General features: G+C 39.1%; 1 pseudogene; it reads right to left on the bottom strand.

The window, feature by feature from the left end:
• Window positions 1–8,730: 8,730 nt before the first annotated feature.
• Window positions 8,731–9,466, bottom strand: LOC118005589 (annotated as a pseudogene).
• Between the last annotated feature and the right edge of the window lie 13,983 nt (window positions 9,467–23,449).

Here is a 23,449-nt window from a genome sequence, read left to right on the forward strand (position 1 = left end):
ACATCATTAGTTTTTTTTATTATGTTATGTTAATCACCATACATTACATCATTAGTTTTTGATGTAGTGTTCCATGATTCATTGTTTGCATGTAACACTGAGTGCTCCATGCAGAACGTGCCCTCTTTAATACCCATCACCAGGCTAACCCATCCTCCCACCCCCTCCCCTCTAGAACCCTCAGTTTGTTTTTCAGAGTCCATAGTTTCTCATGGTCCGTCTCCCCCTCCGATTTCCCCCCCTCCATTCTTCCCCTCCTGCTATCATCTTCTTCTTTTTTTTTTTAACATATAATGTATTATTTCTTTCAGAGGTACAGATCTGTGATTCAACAGTCTTGCACAATTCACAGCACTCACCATAGCACATACCCTCCCCAATGTCTATCACCCAGCCACCCCATCCCTCCCACCCCCTACCACTCCAGCAACCCTCAGTTTGTTTCCTGAGATTAAGAATTCCTCATATCAGTGAGGCCATATGATACATGTCTTTCTCTGATTGACTTATTTCGCTCAGCATAACGCCCTCCAGTTCCATCAATGTCGTTGCAAATGGCAAGATCTCATTCCTTTTGATGGCTGCATAATATTCCATTGTATGTATATACCACATCTTCTTTATCCATTCATCTGTCGATGGACATCTTGGCTCTTTCCACACTTTGGCTATTGTGGACATTGCTGCTATAAACATCGGGGTGCCCATACCCCTTTGGATCCCTACATTTGTATCTTTGGGGTAAATACCCAGTAGTGCAATTGCTGGATTGTATGGTAGCTCTATTTTCAACTTTTTGAGGAACGTCCATACTGTTTTCCAGAGTTGTCTATTTCAGTGAGGGGGGTGTTAAAGTCCTCCACTATTATTGTATTATTGTCGATGTGCTTCTTTGCTTTTGTTATTAATTGCCTTATATAATTGGCTGCTCCTGTGTTAGGGGCATAGATATTTACAACTGTTAGATCTTCTTGTTGGATAGACCCTTTAAGTAGGATCTAGTGTCCTTCCTCAACTCTTATTACAATCTTTGGTTTAAAATCTAATTTGTGTGATATAAGGATTGCCACCCCAGCTTTCTTTTGGTGCCCATTAGCATGGGAAATGGTTTTCCACCCCCTCACTTTCCATCTGGGGTTGTCTTTGGGTCTAAAATGAGTCTCTTGCAGACAGCATATCGATGGGTCTTGTTTTTTAATCCAATCTGATAGTCTGTGTCTTTTGATTGGGACATTTAGCCCATTTACATTCAGGGTAACTATTGAAAGATAGGAATTTAGTGCCATTGTGTTGCCTGTAAGGTGACTGTTACTGTATATTGTCTGTGTTCCTTTCTGGACTATGTTGCTTTTAGGCTCTCTCTTTGTGTAGACGACCCCTTTCAAGATTTCTTGTAGGGCTGGTTTTGTGTTTGCAAATTCCTTTAGTTTTTGTTTGTCCTGGAAGCTTTTTATCTCTCCTTCTATTTTCAAAGACAGCCTAGCTGGATATAGTATTCTTGGCTGCAAATTTTTCTCATTTAGTGCTCTGAATATATCATACCAGTCCTTTCTGGCCTGCCAGGTCTCTGTGGATAGGCCTATTGTCAATCTAATGTTTCTACCATTGTAGGTTACATATCTCTTGTCCTGAGCTGTTTCAGGATTTTCTCTTTGTCTCTGAGACTCGTAAGTTTTACTATTAGATGTCGGGGTGTTGACCTATTTTTATTGATTTTGAGAGGGTTTCTCTGTGCTTCCTGGATTTTGATGCCTGTTTCCTTCCCCAAATTAGGGAAGTTCTCTGCTATAATTTGCTCCAATATACCTTCTGCCCCCCTCTCTCTTTCTTCTTCTTCTGGGATCCCAATTATTCTAATGTTGTTTTGTCTTATGGTATCGCTTATCTCTCGAATTCTGCCCTCGTGGTCCAGTAGTTGTTTCGCTCTCTTTTTCTCAGCTTCTTTATTTTCCATCATTTGGTCTTCTATATCACTGATTCTCTCTTCTGCCTCATTTATCCTAGCAGTTAGCGCCCCCAGTTTTGATTGCACCTAATTAATAGCCTTTTTGATTTCGACTTGGTTAGATTTTAGTTCTTTTATTTCTCCAGAAAGGGTTTCTCTAATAACTTCCATGCTTTTTTCAAGCCCAGCTTGTATCTTTAAAATCATGATTCTGAACTCTAGTTCTGACAAGGTACTAATGTCCATATTGAGTAGGTCCCTGGCAGTCGGTACTGCCTCTTGTTCTTTTTGTTGAGATGAGTTTTTCCATCTTGTCATTTTGTCCAGAGGAAAATAGATGAATGAGAGAACAAAATGCTAACAGGGTAACAACGTCCCCAGAAAATATACCCTAAAAAAGTCAGAAAAGACCTGAAACCAGGGGAAAAGAAAAGGAAAGAAAGAAAAAAGAAAAAGATAAAAACCAACAAAAACAGAACAAAACAAAACAAAAAGAATATGATCAAATATGATCAGGCTGGTGCATAGATCAGTGCCACACACTAGATTTTGGGTGTATTTTGGTCTGTTAGAAGAAAGTGCCTCCCAAAATTTTAAAGAAAGAAAAACTTGTATATGTACAAAAATAAGGGTTAATAGGATGAAAGGATGGAATATGACTGTAAAGATGAAAATTATAAAAAAATTTTATAAAAGGAATTGATAAGATAAGAAGTTGATTGAAAAAAGAAAGAAGAGGATTGAAAAAAGAAAGAAGAGGATTGAAAAAAAAAGAAAAAAAGGGAGAGAATGTGATCAGGCAGGAGACTAGAACAAAGCCATACACTAGAGATTTAGGGTATATTTTGATCTGTTAGAAGAAACTGTATTTCAAAATTTTAAAGAGAGAACAACTTATATATATGCCAAAAATAAGGGTAACTACCATGAAGGGATAAAATATGACTCTAAAAATGAAAAATAAAAATGTTTTTTAAAAAAGGGATTGATAAGATGTTGGTTGAAAAAGGGAAAAATTAAAATTAAAAAAAAGTTAAAAAAAATTAACTTTGAAAGACTAAAGAATCATGGTAAAAAAGCCATGAATTCTTTTTTTTTTTTTTTAAAGATTTTATTTATTTATTAGAGAGCAAGCAAAAGAGAAACAGCATGAGAAGGGAGAGGGTCAGAGGGAGAAGCAGGCTCCCTGCTGAGCCCGGAGCCCATTGTGGGACTCAATCCCAGGACTCCAGGATCATGACCTGAGCCGAAGGCAGTTGCTTAACCAACTGAGCCACCCAGGCACCCAAAAAAGCCATGAATTCTATGTGCATTATTCCCCTAGCGCTGGAGTTCTGCCGTTCTCATTGATCGGTAAACTTGGTCTTGCCTGGCTGTTCTGGCTGATCTTTTGGGGGAGGGGCCTGTTGCCGTGGTTCCCAAATGTCTTTGCAGGAGGCGGAATTGCCCTGCCCTTGCCAGTCTGGGCTAAGTAATGCCTTGGGTTTGCTCTGGGGAGCTTTTGTTCCCTGCAAGCTTTCGGTACAGCTTTGGAGGACGAGAGTGAAATTGGCGTCCTCCCAATCTCTGCGCAGAGGAGCCAAGAACTTGGGCCCCGCTCCTCAGTGCACCCCCAGAGAAAAGCAGTCAATCACTCCTGCCTCCTCAGTCTCTGGCCGCACTCCGTGCTCACCCGGCCTGTGACCCAGCTTTTCTATCTCTGGCACCCGACCCCGTGTGAGTCTTCAAGCCCAGCAGATCTCTGTGGTGCGCTCCCCTGCCACTCCTCCTGGGGGAGAAAAGGGGTCTCCCCAGATCTGCTGCTTGTTGGGTCCCTGCTGGAGGAGCAGTGGCCCAACTGTGCCCCGGATCACAGCTTATGGCAACCTGGGGCTGAGAGCCCACTCCTCGGCTCCGTCTCTGCAGCTGGCTTTCCCGCTCCAATACCTGGGAGCTCTGCCACACTCAGGCACCCCCGGTCTTTCTGTGACCCCAAAGGTCCTGAGACCACACTGTCCTGCGAGGTTTCCATTCCCCACTTAGCCACTGGAGCGAAGTCCCTCAGTGGAGCCAACTTCTAAAAGTTCTGATTTTGTGCTCCGTGGCTCTATCACCTGCCAGAAGTGGCAGACAGAGGCCCCCTCCCCTGGCATCTATCCTCCCAAATATCGCCTCGGATTCACTTCTCTGCACGTCCTACCTTCCAGAAAGTGGTCGCTTTTCTGTTCAGAGAGTTGTTGCTATTCTTTCCTTCGATCTCCTGTTGAGTTTGTAGGTGTTCAGAATGGTTTGATCCCTATCCAGCTGAATTCCTGGGACCAGATGAAATCCAGGTCTCCTATTCCTCTGCCATCTTGCTCCGTACCCCCACATGGCCCCAATACAAAGAATTATCTAGCACAGATGTCAACAGTGGAGAGGTTGAGAAACTCTTCTAGACCAGAACTTCTCCAACATTAATGTGTGTTTGAATCACTTGAGGATCCTGTTCAAATTCAGATCTGATTTGGGAGGTTGTAGGTGAGGTTCAGAGATCCTGTAATTGTAACTGTTTCCCAGTTGATACTGATGTCATCAGTCCTGGTTTGTGGACCACTCTTTGAGTATTAAGACTGTGTTTCAGTGTTTGAGTCAGGGATAATTACTGTTAGACCTTTTCTACCAAGAATCCTCATGCTCACCTCAGGTCTGACCTTAGGTGGTCACATGATGGACTCAGTAGGCAAGCTTGTGCAGGCTCAGGTTCATGGGTGCGTCTTGAGTATTTCTCTCATTAACTGTGCTTCCTCTGGGTGGGATGATGCCAGATGGAAGAGATGTATAGGTCAAGGTATGAGGAAAGAGTGTGGATCTTCCATGCCTTCTCCAGGTATGCCACTCTACCAGTTCACCAACCTGAAAGCTCTCCACCATTTTGGGTTTCATGGAAGCTTCATGATATAGACATGATTAATTAAATCATTGGCCATTGGTGATTAGAATCCATCTCCAGCCCCTCTCCCATCCCAGGAGGTCAGGTTGTGGAAAGTAAAGTTCCAGTTCTCTAATCACATGGCTGGTCCTCCTGGCAAGCCACCCTTCTCCATAGATACTTTCCCAAATTCACCCCCCTAACTTAGAAAAAACATCTTTATGGCTTTCATCACTTAGGAAATTTGACATTTTAGAAGCTCTGTGCCAGAAATGGAGCTGAAGACCAAATGTGTGTATGTATGTGTGTGTGTATATATATTATATATATATTATATATATACCAATGCCAATAAGGTCCCATATATATATTATATACACACACACACAATAAAAAATATATATAATATATATAAAATATATATTATATATATATTTTAACTGTAAATCACAGTATCACATTTATAACTGTAGTACTGAAAGAAGCTTTGATTGGAATTCTGTCACAGTGCATCTAGTTCTCAAACTCTGGCACAGTGGTTCTCAATAAGACATGATTTTGCCCCTGGGGATATTTGGCCATGTCTGGAGGGATGCTGCTTAACATTTATAATCCCTGAGACAGCACCCAACATAAATATTTATCCAGCCCCAAATATCAACAGTGAGAAGGTGAGAAATATGATTCTAGACCAGCATTTCTCTACCTTCACTGCAAATACAAATCACAAAAGTTTGTAGTTAAAATGAAAATTCTGATTCATCAGGTCTCATATGGGCCCAGGGACTCTGCATTTCTAAGAAGCTCCCACGTGGTGTTGATGCTGCAGGTCTTGGTGTAAGGGACACAGTTTGAGAGCAAGGTTGTGTTCCTGTGTTAGAGTCACATGTAGGTAGTTTTTGTTCTTCTCCACCAGCAAGGTTCTGTGTTTGTAATTTTGGACGAAAAGGTTTCCACATAACTCTATAGGTGTTGATAAATTCCCTGTTCAAGTCTTTTATATAAAGGATCTTGAATGACATCAAATAAATTATATGAGAAAAAAACTTTGTAGTAGGCAGAATAAGGACTTCCAAAAGATGTCCAAATCCTAATCCAAAGAATTTTTGAACACTTTTGTTTATAAAGCAAGGAGAATGCAGCTAGTTGGTGGAATAAGGCTGCTAATCACTGATCTCGATATAAAAAGATTAGCCTGGCTTATCCAGAAGGACTAATGTCATAACAATGGTCCTCTAAATGTGGAAGAGGGAGGACAAAGAATTGGAATCTGAGAGACATTTTCAGATTCTGTGCTGCAGGCTTGAAGATTGAAGGAGGGCCATGAGACAAGAAAGGCAGGTAGCCACTGAAAACTGAAATAGGAAAGGGAGTGAATTCTCCTCTGGTGTGTCCAGAAGGATCGCAGCCCTGAAGACCTCTTAATTGTAGCCCAAAGAGACCCATTTTATGTTTCTGACTATCTAGGAACTTAGGATAAATCTTTGTTTTAAGGCACTCCTGTTGTCATATGTTAGAGCTGGAATTGAATACAGACATTTGTTCACAAAATATTGTTTGTAGGAATGGAGTTTGAGCCTTTCAACTCATTCAGTGAACTTCCCTTGGGTTAAGGCATTTGGTATTGAAATCCCACCTTAACTGGGAAGAGATAATTAGTTTTAGTTTGGAGATACTCTGCCTCATTAACTGGACAATGATTTCCCATTGCATAAATATAAATGTGGTTTTGACTCTGAGGACTTTGAAGATTTGAGGTCAAATACAATTCCTTATCAAAATTAAGAAAAATCTTTGTGTCAAAACTCTACATCTTTTCTATTTTATGTTGATTGAAATGTTTCTTCTTGTCATTTGTATCCCCTCTAACTTTCAGGTTTTCTTTCAACACAATAGATGAGATTTAAATAAGTCTCTGTGTGTCTACATAAATGTGTGTGAATGTGTTTATTTGAGGGAAAGATGTATACAAATGTACACACACATAAACATACTCACACTCTTATCCTTGAATATTTCCCTCGGACTCAACAATGTGCTTCTATACTTTATTTTGGATGACTATAATAAAGACAGACTTCATTAGGGTTCCTTCCAGGTAACCAAGAGAGGCTGGAAGGTCATGCCTCTTTGCACAAAAGATGTGACCTGAAGCACATGACTGGCAGAAATTCAATCTCTCTAATGAGTCATTCTCTGATCCTGAGGATATATATTGATGATATACAATGGATGATATTGATATTGTTCAATCATTGCCTATTTCATGGTTATGACAAAATTTAGAAAAGCAGATATTTCATTTAGAGAAGAGGAAAGAGTCCTATTTGTATGTAGCAGAAAGAGATAGATGATTCAATAAAAGTACCATAAGCATGCCATCCAATTCTTCACTTCAATGGGGAAAACCCAACTCTTCTACATGGACATCAATCTCCTAATTCAGTGAGTGGATGGACAGCATAAAATTAAATATTTTGCTCAGTAATACAAAGTATACTTTCAATTTTTCTTCAACATATTTAAGATCTTTCCTGGTTCAAAGGCCATATGAAGTTAATCTATTTATTCTTTTCTTCTTTTGTTTTGGTTTTGTTATTTATTTATTTCTTTATTTATTTTTATTTAAATTCAATTAGCCAAGTTATAGCACATCATTAGTTTTTTATATAATGTTCAATGATTCATTAGCTGAGTATAATATATTTATTCTAGTACATGTATCTGTGTGGACTCCACTTGGAGACATGTACCTGGTAATCATATTGCCAATTAGTGTGGTAGACACAGCTGCATAGGGGGACATGATCATAATAAGGAGAATGAAACTCAGCGACTACCTATAGGATAAACTATAAGTTAGTCTACATGGTCAGGATGAGCAGTGAGGGCTGTGATGTACAAAGTAGTGATGTACACAAAATTGAATAATTGGAGTCTCATACTTTCTCTCATTGTAAAATTACATAAATGGTTTTGGTTACCAAAAGTAGTTTTTCTATATGAATATAATGGCTCATGACTATCCTTTTAGTAAAACAAGAGAAAAATTACTTGGGATGATATTTGTTGTTTGAGTGAGATGGTGTAGGCTTGTAGACCCCTTGCAGGCCAGGGTCATTTGAGGACTGCACTGAGGTTAAGGTCGGCCAGGCAGGCCTAGGCCAGGAGGAGAAAATGTTCTCTTCCCCTTACCTCATGTTGCAAGGCCTAGATGCCTGGATCAGCAGGAAGTGGCTCTTGCCTAGCCTAAAGTGTATCTCTCTAAACAGAAGTGTTCTTTCTAAAGACAAAGAACATGTTGTCTCCAAAGGAAGGATGGCTAAGAGAATTCTTTATTCTGCAAGCATAAGCAGGATGTATTTTGTTCTTATTGCATTTCATGTATATTTCACTTCACAGATGTTGGCTTGATACATTGTTATGTTTATCTGATCTCTGCGAGTATATAGCTATGTGAGAAATAAACGGCAGTATGCAGTTGCAAGTGCTGCCTTTGCTCTGCATCCCCTGTGTCCTGGTGATTTCGTAGACCCTTACCCAGGGACCCCAACGCACTAGACGTTGACATTTGAGTAAAAAGTATTATGAAATCATGGTGCCCCATGACATAAATGGGAATTTCCAAATGTATTTGATAAAAGGTGGGAAAAACTTTGAGAAAGTAGGAAATGGACAAAAGGGAACCTGTCTGTATATCAGACAAAACAGAAGCTCAATAAAGTGAGTTAATTAAATGTATGGAGAAGTTGAATTCAAACAAATGGAAATTCCAGGAAATAAATAGAAGGAACAGAGTCTACTTCCATAATCTGATCAAAGAACAGCAGTTCCTGGCTCTGAGGCTGTGAGCCCTGCAAACATGGGCAATTCTTCATCCCCAGGACGATGGCCCTTACATCACTGGAACCCCAATGATTCCTTTCAGAGCCCTCTTTAGGTCTCTCTTCCTCAGGCTGGGGTTCAGCATGGGTGTGACCATCATCTACATCACCGAGTCTTCTGCAACTCTATGGGAGCTAAGGTACATTCCTAGGCCTGTACAATAAAATAAGTAGAAAACTGAGAGGTGGGACACACAGATGGAAAATGCTTTATACTTGCCCTGAGCTGATGAGAACTCACATATGGAGGAAACTATTTTAGAGTAAGAGTAAAGGATGCCAGCTAGGGGAGCACCACCCAGCAACACAATTGCAAAATACATTACCATGTCATTACAAATAGTGTCAGAACAGGCATGCCCAACTACCTGATTGAGTTCACAAAAAAATTGGGGATTTCCATGCCTGTACAGAAGGACGGCCATAACACCATTAAGGTCTGTAACAAAGAATTGAGAACACTGATGACCCAGGACCAGAACAAGCAGTCCACAGAGTTGGGGGTTCATGATGACCTTATAGTGCAGGGGGTGACAGATGGCCATGAAGCAGTCATAGGCCTTTGTGGACAGGATAAAAATCATCCAGCTCTGCACAGAGTAGGAAAAAATACATCTGGCTGATGCAGCCTGCATAGTTAATGACCTTGCTATGAGTCTGGAAGTTCCATACCTTCTTCAGGATGGTAGTGGAAGAGAAACAGATGTCTTCAAAGGACAGGTTGGTGAGGAACAAGTACATGGGGGTGTGGAGATGGGAGTCAGAGCTGCTGAGCAGGATAATGAGCAGATTCCCAAACATAATGATTAAGTATATGGAGAAGAAAACCTCAAATAATAGGCACTACAGTTCTGGGTCCTCTGAAAATCCCTGAAGAAGAAACTCTGAAATTCCTGTATCATTGGGTAGTACCATGTGTTGGAGATGACCACTAGGAAAGAAAAAATAACATGATAAATTTTCAAGAAAATGGACTATTTAATTTATTATTTTTTACTCTTTATTCTTTTTTCATTTTTTAAAGTTTTTTTATTTAAAAACCAGTTAGTTAACTGTGTAATAGCAGTTTCTGGTGGACAATATAGATTCAACACATCCATACAACACCCAGTGCTCATCAGGACAAGTGCACTCCTTCATCCTGATCACCTGTTTACTCCATCCCTTCACCCTCTTCCCTTCTGGCAACCGTTAGTTTGTTCTGTGTAATTAAGAATCTGTTTCTTGATTTGTCTCTCTCTCTCTCTCCCGCCCATTCCTTTGTTTTGTTTCTTAATTTCCACACATGCGTGAAATCATATGGCATTTGTCTTCCTCTAAGCGACTTATTTCCCTTAGCACAATAGTCTCTAGCTCTAAGCACGTCATTGTAAAAGGCAAAATTTCATTATTTTTGATGGCTGAATAATATTCCACCGGATATACATACCACTTCTTTATCCATTCATCAGTCTATAGACATTTGGGTAATTTTCATAGTCTGGCTATTGTAGACAATGCTGCTATAAACTTTGGAGTGCTTGTGTTCCTTTGTATTAGTATTTTTGTATTTTCTGGGTAAATACATAGAAGTGCAATTGTAGGATTATAGGGTCATTCTATTTGTAACTTTTTGAGGAACCTCCATACTGTTTTCCAGAGCACCTGCACCAGTTTGCATTCCCACCAACAGGGCAAGAGGGTTCCTCTTTCTCCATATCTTCAATAACATCTGTTGTTTCTAGCCTTGTTGATTTTAGCTATTCTGACAGGTGTGAGGTGATGTCTCATTGTAGTTTTGATTTGCAGCAAATGGGCATTATTAACAGTGACATGCTACAATTTATATTTTGCAATCAAGAAAAAACTATATATTATTTGTACAGATCTGATCCCATTTAAGGGATGTTACCTGACATCCCTGATTAGGGATTCCTGTCCATTCAGCCTTTTCCCTAAGAGGGCAGGTATTACAAGTTTAATGAGAAATGCTTTTCAGCATTTGAGGAATAGTGTTGAGTATGGTATCTTCTAGACAAAGAGCATAGGGTACTGAGATAGAAAGTTCCATCATTCTTTGGGTAAATACCTAGGAGTGCAATTGCTGGATCATAGGGCAGTTCTAGTTTTAACTTTTTGAGGAACTTCCATACTGTTTTCCAGAGTGGCTGCACCGGTTTGCATTCCCACCAACAATGCAAGAGGGTTCCCCTTTCTCCACATCCTTGCCAACACCTGTTTCCTGTTTTGTTAATTTTACCTGTTCTGACTGGTGTGAGGTGATATCTCATTGTAGTTTTGATTTGTATCCTGATGATGAGTGATGTTGAGCATCTTTTCATTTGTCTGTTAGTCATCTGTATGTCTTCTTTGGAAAAATGTCTATTCATGTCTTCTGCCCATTTGTTAACTGGATTATTTGTTTTTTTGTGTGTTGAGTTTGATAAGTTCTTTATAGATTTTGGATACTAACCCTTTATCAGATATATCATTTGTGAATATCTTTTCCCATTCCATAGGCTGTACTACTAGGTATTTACCCAAATGATACAAAAATACTAATTCAAAGGGATACATGTATTCCAAAGCTTATAGCAGCAATATCTACAATAGCTAAAGTATGGAGAGAGCCCAAATGTTCATCCAGTGATGAATGGATAAAGAAGATGTACACACACACACACACACAATGGAATAATCCTCAGCCATCAAAAGGAATCAAATGTTGCCATTTGAAATGATGTGGATGGTGCTAGAGTGTATTGTTGAAAATGAAATAAGTCAGTCAGAGAAAGACAAATACCATATGATTTTACTCATGTGTAGAATTTAGGAAAGAAAACAAAGAACATAGTGGGAGAAAAAAAAAAAAAAAGAGAGAGGCAAACCAGGAAACAGACTCTTATTTATAGAGAACAAACTGAGAGTTGCTGGAGGGAGGTGGGTGCGGGGATGGGTAAAAAATATGGGGATTAAGGAGGGCACGTGTGGTGATGAGCACCAGGTATTGTATGGAAGTGTTGAATCACTAAATTCTACACCTGAAACTAATATTGCACTGTATGTTAACTAACTGTAATTTAAATAAAAACTTGGAGAGAAAAAAAAGAGAAGTCTATAGAATCCAATGATGGAGAAAGAAGGTATATTTAAAAAGAAGTCATATACCATGTCGGATAGTGACAAGTGCCATGAAGGAAAAAAAGTCGGTATAAAAAGGAGTGGGTGGGGGGTGGCAAGTTTTTATAGGAGTTCAGGAAAACTTGCAAAGAAGGTGACATTTTAACAGAGGCTTCCAGAAAGACTGAGAAGGAGGCAGGAGGATATCTGGGGGAGGTGTGTGCCCTGCAGGGAAAACAGAGCAAAGGCCCTGCAGAAGGCGCTTACTTCAGATACGCATATCTCAAAATGAAGTCAGTGTGGTGAGGCAATGAGCAAGAGGGAGAGTGATGAGAGGTGGTGGCAGAGAATGTTGAGGACCGAGGTGGCTTTCCTGCCTCTGATGGACTTCAAGACAAAGGAGTCTTTCCTTCACATGGTGTTCTTTGCATCTTATTAATTGTGTTCCAAGGTAGTCTGTGAATACAGATAGATCCCTTCCTTATTTCCATCTGTTGGTGAACATTCTGCATCTCAGGGTCACATATTGGACTATATAAGCTCAGGTACCATTGCCCTGATAACTGTTCATGCCACAGACACACACAGTGCACCCTGACCTCCTGGCACTGCGTTACTATCATGCTTTTCTCACTCTCAGCCACAATAATGTTGAAAGAAATGGTACAAGGCAAGCTGTCAACATCAGTTACCTTTACCCTGAAGAATGTGTAAATAGTATTTAAATTCTAGTTAGTAAACCTCCCAGGGAACAGGGAAACACAGAGCTCCATTTTAATAGTATCATCTTCTGTCTTGTATTTAAAGAAACATAAAAACAAACAAACAAACAAACAAACAAAAAAAAAACAGTTCCAAAACACAGAGAGGAAGGAAATGGACACAAAGGGTAGAGGAGATATAATAAGCTCAGGTGGTCCCTGAGAGACTGTCATGAGCAGAAAGCTTCCCTTGTTCTGGCAGCATTCCAGCCCCAGTTCACATCCCCTGATGCCCAGAATAATTAACAAAGAAGATAAAACACAATGTATCCAAACAAGAAAGGAGTGGTATTTTAGAGATGTCAGGATATTTTGCTGATTGAATATCCCTCTAGATAAATGTGCAAAGGGAATAAACCTGCAATTCACAACAGAAAATATACAATATATGACAACAAGGGGATTTTTAAAGATGAAATAATAAAAGACTTTTGTGAATTATTTTATTTTTTATTTTTTTTATTAAGTTCAATTAACCAACATATGGTACATCGTTAGTTTTTGATGTAGTGTTCAATGATTCATTCATTGCATATAACACCCAGTGCACATCAGAATGATTTTAAATGCAAAATTTTGGGGGCCAGAAAACTAAGTTTTGAATGTCAGATCTATTACATATAAGCTCTTTGAACTTGGGAGAGACAACCAATCCATTCTAAATGTGAATATCTATACTCAAATAGTGGGGATAGAAGCATCCACCCTCCTAGGGTGGCAGACAGCATTAGTCAGTATAAGCAAAAAGCTTACGGTATAGTTCCTTCCTGTGAGTAAATGAGTGATTATCACTGGTGAGGAGATTTGGCTGTTTTTTTTCTTCTACCTCACAAATGTCTCCATAGTTTCCACACCTCTTGTTAATGAAGTATTACAAAGTAAAACTAGTTATCATACCACTTTTTGCATATTAAACACAATTTTTTATGTGAATACTCAGTGTGAGAAATGTATGTCTCAGGAACTGCTGTTGAAAGGGAAAAGCTCTCTGCCTGGGTCTGTGCCTTTCTATAAATACAGAACACGCTCAAAACCACCACATCTTAAAAACTTCACCACACATACCTCCAAGCCAAATACTATGTTTTCCTGCTCCTCTTAGCTGCAAAACCTTGGATATGTTCTAATTTCACTGGAACCACTTTAGGTCCCCCATTCCTTTCCTCCATCTCATCCAACTGCACTTCTACTCCCACCAGGTATCGTCAACAATGATGCCTATATTGTTGAGGCCAATGGACACTTCTCTTTTGAACACATTGCATAAATAGTTATAAATGAGTCTACCTAGTCTCAGGGGACCTCAGGAAATGTTCTCAGTTTCCATTCTCTCTGATCCTTTCCTGAAATGCCTGCTGAGCTCTCAGACTCACCTGGGTGGGGTCTATAAGATGAAAGTCTGTGTGTAGAGGTCCCAATTCCTCCTTGGATGGCTGATGATAGAGACCAAAACTCTGTTCCCAGACAGGACAGCAAGAAGTAGTGAAGTCGGGTCCCCCAACCAGACAGAGGAACACAAAAATAATAACCATGTCCAGGCCAGTCCGAGGTTTCATATGCTGAAGTTCTGCAACAGAGGAGATATTTACAGCTCTTTCTGTCTGCTCATTAGGCTACTGTTTCCACGTTACTTCCACTTCACAGCACTTCATTCCCAGTGGGCCACTGATACGGACAGAAAGGAAACTTCTCCTGCTGATACTCTGCTGCTGGGAGACCAGATTAGAAGTCAAGTGAGTCCAGTTTTGTATTCCTCATTCTCATAAACTTGCCTGACTTCCAGAGTTCTAACCTCCTTGTTCTTTACTTTAACCTTGAGATGATATTGAATCTATTTATTGGAGGGTTTACTTCACCATTTATAGCTTTGTGGTGATGTTAATAAATAAGCCATGTGATTCTCTTTATGTGAGGTTTTGAAAGAAAATTCTAAGTACTCACCCTAGAGTCTGAAATAAATTCTGTGTTTGAGTCTTCAAAGTGAAGACCACTGAGTTGACATCAAATATACCTCTGAAAAAGATTTTTAGTTGCAGAATAATGTCCCCCAAATATTTCTAAATATTAATCTACAGAATCTTTGGATAAGTCCTATGTCATGGCAAGGAATAATTAAAGTTGTAAATGATATTAACATTGCTAGTCAGCTGACCCTCGGATAAAGTTTTTCTGATTATCCAGGTGGGCTCAATCGATCAGAAGGGTTCTTCAAATGTGGAAGAGAGAGGCAGAAGACTTGGACTCAGAGAGATTTTGAGATGCCCTGTTGCTGGCTTTGAAGATAAAGGGAGGGGACATGAACCAGGGAGTACAGGTGGCTTTAAAGCTGGAATGGGCAAGAAAACATTCACCCCAGACCTCCAGAATGAACTCTTCTCTGCAGCAGTGATTTTAGCCCAGGGAGACCTATTTCAGACTTACTTACAGAACTATCAGAAAATAAATTGATTTTGTTTAAATCAGCAGCCTGTTAATTTGTTGCCACCACAATAAAAATCTAATCCAGACGTTTATCCAATAATGCTTTGTTCAAGGGAAATGAAATTCAGCCTTGGGTCTTACTCATTTATATTCTCTTGGATAAGGATATTCGGTGTTGAAATCCCACTTTAAGTAGAAAAAGAATTCTGAAGTCACTTTGGAGTTGTTCAGAATAGCTGGTACAGAAAATCTCCCATGCCATGAGCCTTTCTGACTTGCGGACACTAAGGTAGAAAAATTGAATCATTAAGGCCCCTTATTCTATCTTAAATTTTGGGTCCAAATTATTATATACCTCTACTTTCAGGTTAAGCCAAATGTTCATTCTTTTCATTCTTATATTCTCACACTTCCTCTCAAATTTACTTGTGACATGTAAGGTCACCTAATAATGAGTCTGTGTTTGTGTGCATATTAGTGCCCATGTTTACTTGAAAGAAAAATGTGTATAGGAGGGAGGGGCAAGACGGTGGAGGAGTAGGGGAATCCATTTGAACTGGTCCCTGAATTTAGCTGGATAACTACCAAACCATTTTGAACACCCACGAAATCAGCCTGAGATGTAAGAATATATATCTGGATCTCTACAAGCAGAAAAACACTGCATGTCCCGAGGTAGGAACAGAGGAGTTGTGAAATCTGTGGGCAAATATTGGAAGATAAGCAGAAAGGGGAGGGAGCTGCCATAAGTTGGTGCCTGGAAAGTGATATAACACTGGAGTGCAAAAATGTCCTGCACTGGGACCAGGCAAAACCTCACAGAGTGATAGTGGCCAGGAAAGGGCTTTAGAACAGCACTCAAACAGGACCCAGGAGCTTCAGGGGTGCGTGTGTGAACCCAGAACCGCTCATGGTTTTAGAAGCACAAAGGGCAGAGACAAGCCTGGGCTCCTGGGCTGATCACTGAGAAGGTGGCCATGGGCCAATGCTGCTCCCATGAGGCTGTGGTTTTCAGCGGCACTTACAGAAACTAAGACTCTGTTTTCTGGAGGGTTCAGAGAAGAGCAGACTGTGATTTCTCTGCTCTGGGACAGAGGTCTGGGTGCAGCCATTTCTTTCTTTCTTTTTTTTTTTTTTTTGCTCTGACCCTCGGAAAAGGCACAGAAAGCTGCCAGAGAACAAAACCTCAAAAAACTGGTTTCCACGAAACCCAGCCCCCTAATAGAGGGCTGGGCAACTCCACCCAAGCAGGGTTGCCTGAGAAACAATGAGGTAGTCCCCTCCCCCAGAAGACAGGCTGGAAGAACAAGATGGCAACAATGCTAGGGTCCCCATAAGACTGTAAAGCCCTGACACCAGGGGAAAATAGTATATTGAGCTCCAAGCATTGCCTCACGGCTTGTGTATTTTTCAGAAACAACTCTTTTTTTTTTCTTTTTATGCTTTCTTTTATGCTTCTTCTCTGTTTTTTTTTTTTAACTTTTTTCTCATTTCAACAGATGTTTAATATATCATATTTCATAGTAGCTTTTTAACTTATACTCTTTCACACCTATATTTTTTATATAGATATATGTTTCAACATAGTCCTTTTTTCCCTATTCAATATTACCTTTATATATATATACCAGTTTTATTTTCCCTGTAACTCTGGGAAGTAGTGTTCTCTAACAGACAGAACGAAATACACCCAGGAAGAATTAAAACACCCTACCTTACCCACACTGAGAGATCATAGCCACTCCTCCCCTCATCCCTCCATTTTTCTTTTTCTCTTTTTTTTAATTTTAAAAAATTTTTTAATTTTATAAATTTTATTCTTGGGTTTCATTTTGGCTTTGTTTTTTCGATGGGGGCTTCCAACTACTCTGGAATTTCCTAGGGTGCATCTTGCCTGGGTCATAGTTGATATTTTGGACTCTGTACATTCCCTCAACCACACCTCAACTAGGAGAAGGAACTCCCAACAAAGAAAAGAACCAGAGACAATGGCCTCTGCCACAGAACTAATGGATATGGATATAAGCAAGATGCCAGATATAGACTTCATGGTAAAAATTATGAAGTCAATAGCTAGGCTTGAGAAAATGTTTAGCAGCAATATAGAATCTCTAAAGGCAGAAATGAGAACTAATCAGGCTGAACTTAAAAATTCTATGAATGAGATGCAGTCTAAACTCGATACTCTAACAGCTAGGATAAATGAGGCAGAAGAATGAATTAGTGATCTAGAAGATAAGCTGATAGAAAGGAAGGAAGCCCAGGAGGCTAGGAATAAACAACTAGAAGCCCATGAGATAGGATTAGAGAGATCAATGACACAATGAAACACTCCAATGTCAGAATTATTGGGATCCCCGAGGGAGTGGAGAGAGAGAGAGATCTAGAAGATATATCTGAGCAAATCATTGCTGAGAACTTCCTTAATATGGGGAAGGAAATAAGCATTTGTGTCCAAGGGGCAGAGAGGACTCCTCCCAAATTTAATAAAAATAGACCATCAACCTGGCATGTAATAGGAAAACTCGATAATCTAAGAGCCAAGAAAGCTACCCTGAGAGCAGGTAGGAGGGAAAGATTTCTTAAGTATGGAGGGAGGAACATCTGAATAAGGTCAGACCTATCCCAGAGACCTGGCAAGCCAGAAAGGGCTGGCAAGACATATTCAGGGTACTAAAGGAGAAGAACATACAGGCAAGAATACTTTATCCAGCAGGGCTGTCATTCAGAATATATGGAGAGACAAAGAGCTTCTAGAACCGGCAGAAACTGAAAGAATATGTGGCCACAAAGCCAGCCCTGCAAATAATATTAAGGGGGATTTCATAAAAGAAAAAAGACTGCAAGAGTAATATAGACCAAAAAGTTACAAAGATGATCTATAGAAACAGGGAATGTACAGGCAATAGGAAGGCACTAAAGACATATCTTTCAGTAGTTACTCTCAATATGAATGGCCTAAATGCTCCCATGAAACAGCCAGAGTTGCAATTTGGATACAAAAACAGGACTCATCCATATGCTGTCTACAAGAGACTCATATTGAACTTAAAGACACCTCCAGACTGAAAGTGAGGGGATGGAGATCAATTTATCATGCCAACGGACCTCAAAAGAAAGCCGGGGTAGCAAGTCTCATATCAGACAAATTAGATTTTAAACCAAAGACTGTAGTAAGAGATGTAGAAGGACACTATATCATACTTAAAGGGTCTATCCAACAAGAAAATCTAACAATTGTGAATATCTATGCCCCCAATATGGGAGCAGCCAACTACATAAGCCAACTGTTAACCAAAATAAAGAATCATATCAACAATAATACATTAAAGTAGGAGATCTTAACACTCCACTCTCAGCATTAGACAGATCATCTAAGCAGAAGATCAACAAAGAAACAAGAGCTTTGAATAACACATTGGACCAGATGGACTTCGTAGATATATACAGAACATTCCACCCTAAAACAACAGAATACTCATTCTTCTCAAGCGCACATGGAACTTTCTCCAGAATAGACCACATATTGGGTCACAAATCAGGTCTCAACTGATACCAAAAGATTGAGATTATTCCCTGCATGTTATCATACCACAATGCTTTGAAACTGGAACTGAATCACAGGAAAAAATTTGGAAGGAATTCAAACACTTGGAAGTTAAAAGCATCCTGCTAAAGAATTATTGGGTCAATTAGGAGATTAAAGAAGAACTTAAACAATTCATGGAAACTAATGAGAATGAAAACACTTCAGCCCCAAACTTATGGGATATTGCAAAGGCAGTCCTAAGAGGGAAATACATAGCCATTCAAGCCTCTCTCATAAGCTAGAAAAATCCCAAATGCACAAGCTAACCTTACACCTAAAGGAGCTGGAGAAAGAACAGCAAATAAAACCTAAACCAAGCAGGAGAAGAGAAATAATAAAGATTAGAGCAGAGTTCAATGAAATAGAAACCAGAAAAACAGTAGAGCAAATCAATGAAACTATAAGCTGGTTCTTTGAAAGAATTAATAAGATTGATAAACCACTGGTCAGACTTATCCAAAAGAAAAGAGAAAGGATTCAAATTAAGAAAATCATGAATGAAAGGGGAGAGATCATGACTAACACCAAGGAAATGGAAACAATAATTAGAAATGATTGCCAGTAACTATATGCCAACAAATTAAGCAACCTGGAAGAAATGGATGCCTTCCTGGAAACTTATAAACCACCAAGACTGAAACAGGAAGAAATAGACAATCTGAATAGAACAATAACCAGTAATGAAATTGAAGCGGTAATCGAAAACCTCCCACAAACCAAGAGTCTAGGGCCAGATGGCTTCCCAGGGGAATTCTACCAAACATTTAAAGAAGAAATCATACCCATTCTTCTGAAGCTGTTTCAAAAAATAGAAACAGAAGGAAAACATCCAAACTCATTCAATGAGGCCACCATTACCCTGATACCAAAACCAGGCAAAGACCCCATCAAAAAGGAGAATTATAGACCAAAATCCCTGAAGAACAAGGATGCCAAAATACTCAACAAGATCCTAGCCAATAGGATCCAACAGTACACTAAAGGGATTATCCATCACGACAAGTGGGATTTATTCCTGGGATGCATCTGCAAATCAACCAATGGGGTAGAACACATTAATAAGAGAAGAGAAAAGAACCAATGATCCTCTCAACTGATGCAGAAAAAGCATTTGATAAAATATAGCATCTTTTCCTGATTAAAACTTTTCAGAGTGTAGGGATAGAGGGAACATTCCTCAAGTTCATAAAAACCATCTATGAAAAGCCCACAGCAAATATCATTCTCAATGGGGAAAAGCTGAGAGCCTTTCCCTTAAGATCAGGAACACGTCAAGGATACCCACTTTTGCCACTATTGTTCAACATAGTACTAGAAGTCCTAGCAACAGCAATCAGACAACAAAAACAAATAAAAGGTATTCAAATTGGCAAAGAAGAAGTCAAACTCTCTCTTCACAGACGACATGATACTTTATGTGGAAAACCCAAAAGACTCCACCCCCAAATTACTAGAACTCATCCAGCAATTGAGTAACGTGGCAGGATACAAAATCAATGCACAAAAATAAGTTGCCTTCCTATACACTAACAATGCAACTGTAGAAAGAGAAATTAGGGAATCGATTCCATTTACAATAGCACCAAAAACCATAAGATACCTTGGAATAAACTTAACCAAAGAGGTAAAGGATCTATACTCTAGAAACTCCAGAACACTTATGAAAGAAATTGAAGAAGACACAAAAAGATGGAAAAATATTCCATGCTCATGGATCAGAAGAATAAACCTGGTGAAAATGTCTATGCTGCCCAGAGCGATAAATACTTTCAATGCCATCCCAATCAAAATACCAATGACATTTTTCAAAGTGCTGGAACCAACAATCCTAAAATTTCTATGGAACCAGAAAAGACCCTGAATCACCAAGGAAATGTTGAAAAAGAAAAACAAAGCTAAGGGCAACATGTTTCCTGATATCATGCTGTATTACAAAGCTGTGATCACCAAGACAGCATGGTATTGGCACAAAAACAGACACATAGATCAATGGAACAGAATAGAGAGCCCAGAAATGGACCCTCAACTCTATGGTCAAATAATCTTCGACAAACCAGGAAAAAATATCCAATGGAAAAAAGACAGTCTCTTCAATAAATGGTGCTGGGAAAATTGGACAGCCATATACAGAAGAATGAAACTCGACCATTCTTTTACACCGTACACAAAGATAAACACAAAATGGATGGAAGACCTCAATGTGAGCTAGGAATCCATCAAAATCCTAGAGGAGAACATAGGCAGTAACCTCTTTGGCATTGGCTACAGCAACTTCTTTCAAGACATGACTCCATGAGAGTATGGACTATGAGAAACAAACAGGGTTTTAGAGGGGAGAGGGGTGGGGGGATGGGTTAGCCTGGTGATGGGTACTAAGGAGGGCATGTACTGCATGGAGCACTGGGTGTTATATGAAACAATGAATCATGGATCACTACATCAAAAACTAATGATGTATCGTATGGTGACTAACATAACATAATTAAAAAAAAAAAAAAGATGTGTCTCCAAAGGCAAGGGAAACAAAAGTGAATTGAACTTTTGGGACTTCATCAACGTAAAAAGTTTCTGCACAGCAAACATTCAAGAAAACAAAAAAGCAACCCACGCAACAGGAGAATATATTTGCAAATGACACTACAGATGAAGGGCTGGTATCCAAGATATATAAAGAATGTTTCAAACTCATCACTCAAAAAACAAATAATCAAGTCAAAAAATGGGCAGAAGACATGAACAGACACTTCTCCAAAGAAGACATACAAATGACTAACAGACACATGAAAATATATTCAACATCATTAGCCATCAGGGAAATTAAAATCAAAACCACAATGAGATACCACCTTACACCAGTTAGAATGGCAAAAATTGACAAGGCAAGAAACAACAAATGTTGCAGAGGATGTGGAGAAAGGGGAACCCTCTTACACTGTTGGTGGGAGTGCAAGTTGGTATAACCACTTTGGAAAACAGTGTGGAGTTTCCTCAAAAAGTTAAAAATAGAGCTACCCTATGACCCAGCAATTGCACTACTGGGTATTTACCCCAAAGGTACAGATGTAGTGAAAACAAGGGCCACATGCACTCCAATGTTCATAGCAGCAATGTCCACAATAGCCAAACTGTGGAAGGAGCCAAGATGCCCTTCAGCAGATGAATGGATAAAGATGTGGTCCATATATACAATGGCATATTACTCAGCCACAGAAAGGATGAATACCCACTATCTTCATCGAAATGGATGGAAATGGAGGGGATTATGCTAAGTTAAATAAGTCAAGCAGAGAAAGTCAATTATCATATGGTTTCACTTATATGTGGAATATAAGGAATAGCATGGAGGACATTAGGAGAAAGAAGGGAAAAAAGAAGGGGGAGAAATCAGATGGCAAGGGAAACCATGAGACTATGGACTTAAGGAAACAAACTGAGGGTTTTAGACAGGAGGGGAGTGGGGGGATGGGTGAGCCTAGTGATGGGTATTAAGGAGGGCATATATTGCGTGGAGCACTTGGTGTTATACATAAACAATGAATCATGGAACACAACATGAAAAACTAATGATATACTGTATGGTGACTAACATAACATAACATAATAAATAAATAAATAAGTAAATAAATAAATGAATTCTTAAAAAAGAAGAAGAAAAGGAGAAAGGACACAACTACATAAATCAGAAATGAGAAAGGAGTAGTAACAACTGATGCCACAGAAATAAAAAGAACTATAACAGGATACTAAAAAAAAATTATATGCCAACAAATTGGACAACCTAGAAGAAATGGATAAAGTCTGAGAATCATACAATCTCCCAAAACAGAACCAGGAAGAAATAGAAAGTTTGAACTGACCTGTTATAAGTAACAGAATTGAATTGATAATCATAATACCACCCAAAAGTACAAGTTCCATACCAGATGGATTCACAGGTGGTCTACCAGACATTGAAAGAAAAATAATAATGAAGGGTTAATACCTATTCTCCTCAAAATATTCCACAACACAGAAAAGGAAGGAAAGCTTCCAAATACATTGTAAGGCCAGGCTTACCCTGATACCAGAACCAGACAAAGACATCACAGAAAAAGAGAACCACAGACCAATATCCTTGATAAAAATAGATACATAAGTTCTCAACAAAATATTAGCAAACCACATATAACAATATAGTAAAAAGAAATCATTCACCATGATCAGATGGGATTTATTTCAGGGATGCAAGGATGTTTCAATATTTGCAAATCAATCAGTGTCATACACCACATCAACAAAATGAAGGCTAAAACTCATGATTATCTCAATAGATGCAGAAAGAGCATTTGGCAAGAATCAACATTCATTCCTGACAAACTCTCTCAACAAAGTAGGGATAGATGGAACATATCTCAACATAATAAAGGTCATATATGAAAAACCCACAGCTAACATCAAACTCAATGGTGAAAAACTGAGAGCTTTTCCTCCAATGTCAGGACCAAGACAAAGATGCCCACTCTCACCACTTTTATTCAACATAGTGCTGGAAATCCTAGCCACAGCAATCAGACAAGAAAAAGGAATATGGGACATCCATATTGGGAAAAAATGTTTAATTGTCACTATTTGGAGATGACATGATTTTATGCATAGAAAATCCTAAAGACTATCAAAATCTACTAGAAGTCATAAACAAATTCAGTAAAGTGCAAGATACAAAATCAATGCCCAGAAATTAGTAACATTTTTATGCCCTAAAAATGAAGTAGGTGAAAGAAAAAAAAAAGTTTTGAATAAAAAAAAAAAAAAACCCATTTACAATTGCACCAAAAAGAATAAAATACTTAGGAATAAATTTAACCAAAGAGGTAAAAGACC

Source organism: Mirounga leonina, unplaced genomic scaffold, assembly GCF_011800145.1.
Source record: "Mirounga leonina isolate KUSES-001 unplaced genomic scaffold, KU_Mleo_1.0 Mir_94, whole genome shotgun sequence".
Taxonomy (NCBI): Eukaryota; Metazoa; Chordata; class Mammalia; order Carnivora; family Phocidae; genus Mirounga; species Mirounga leonina.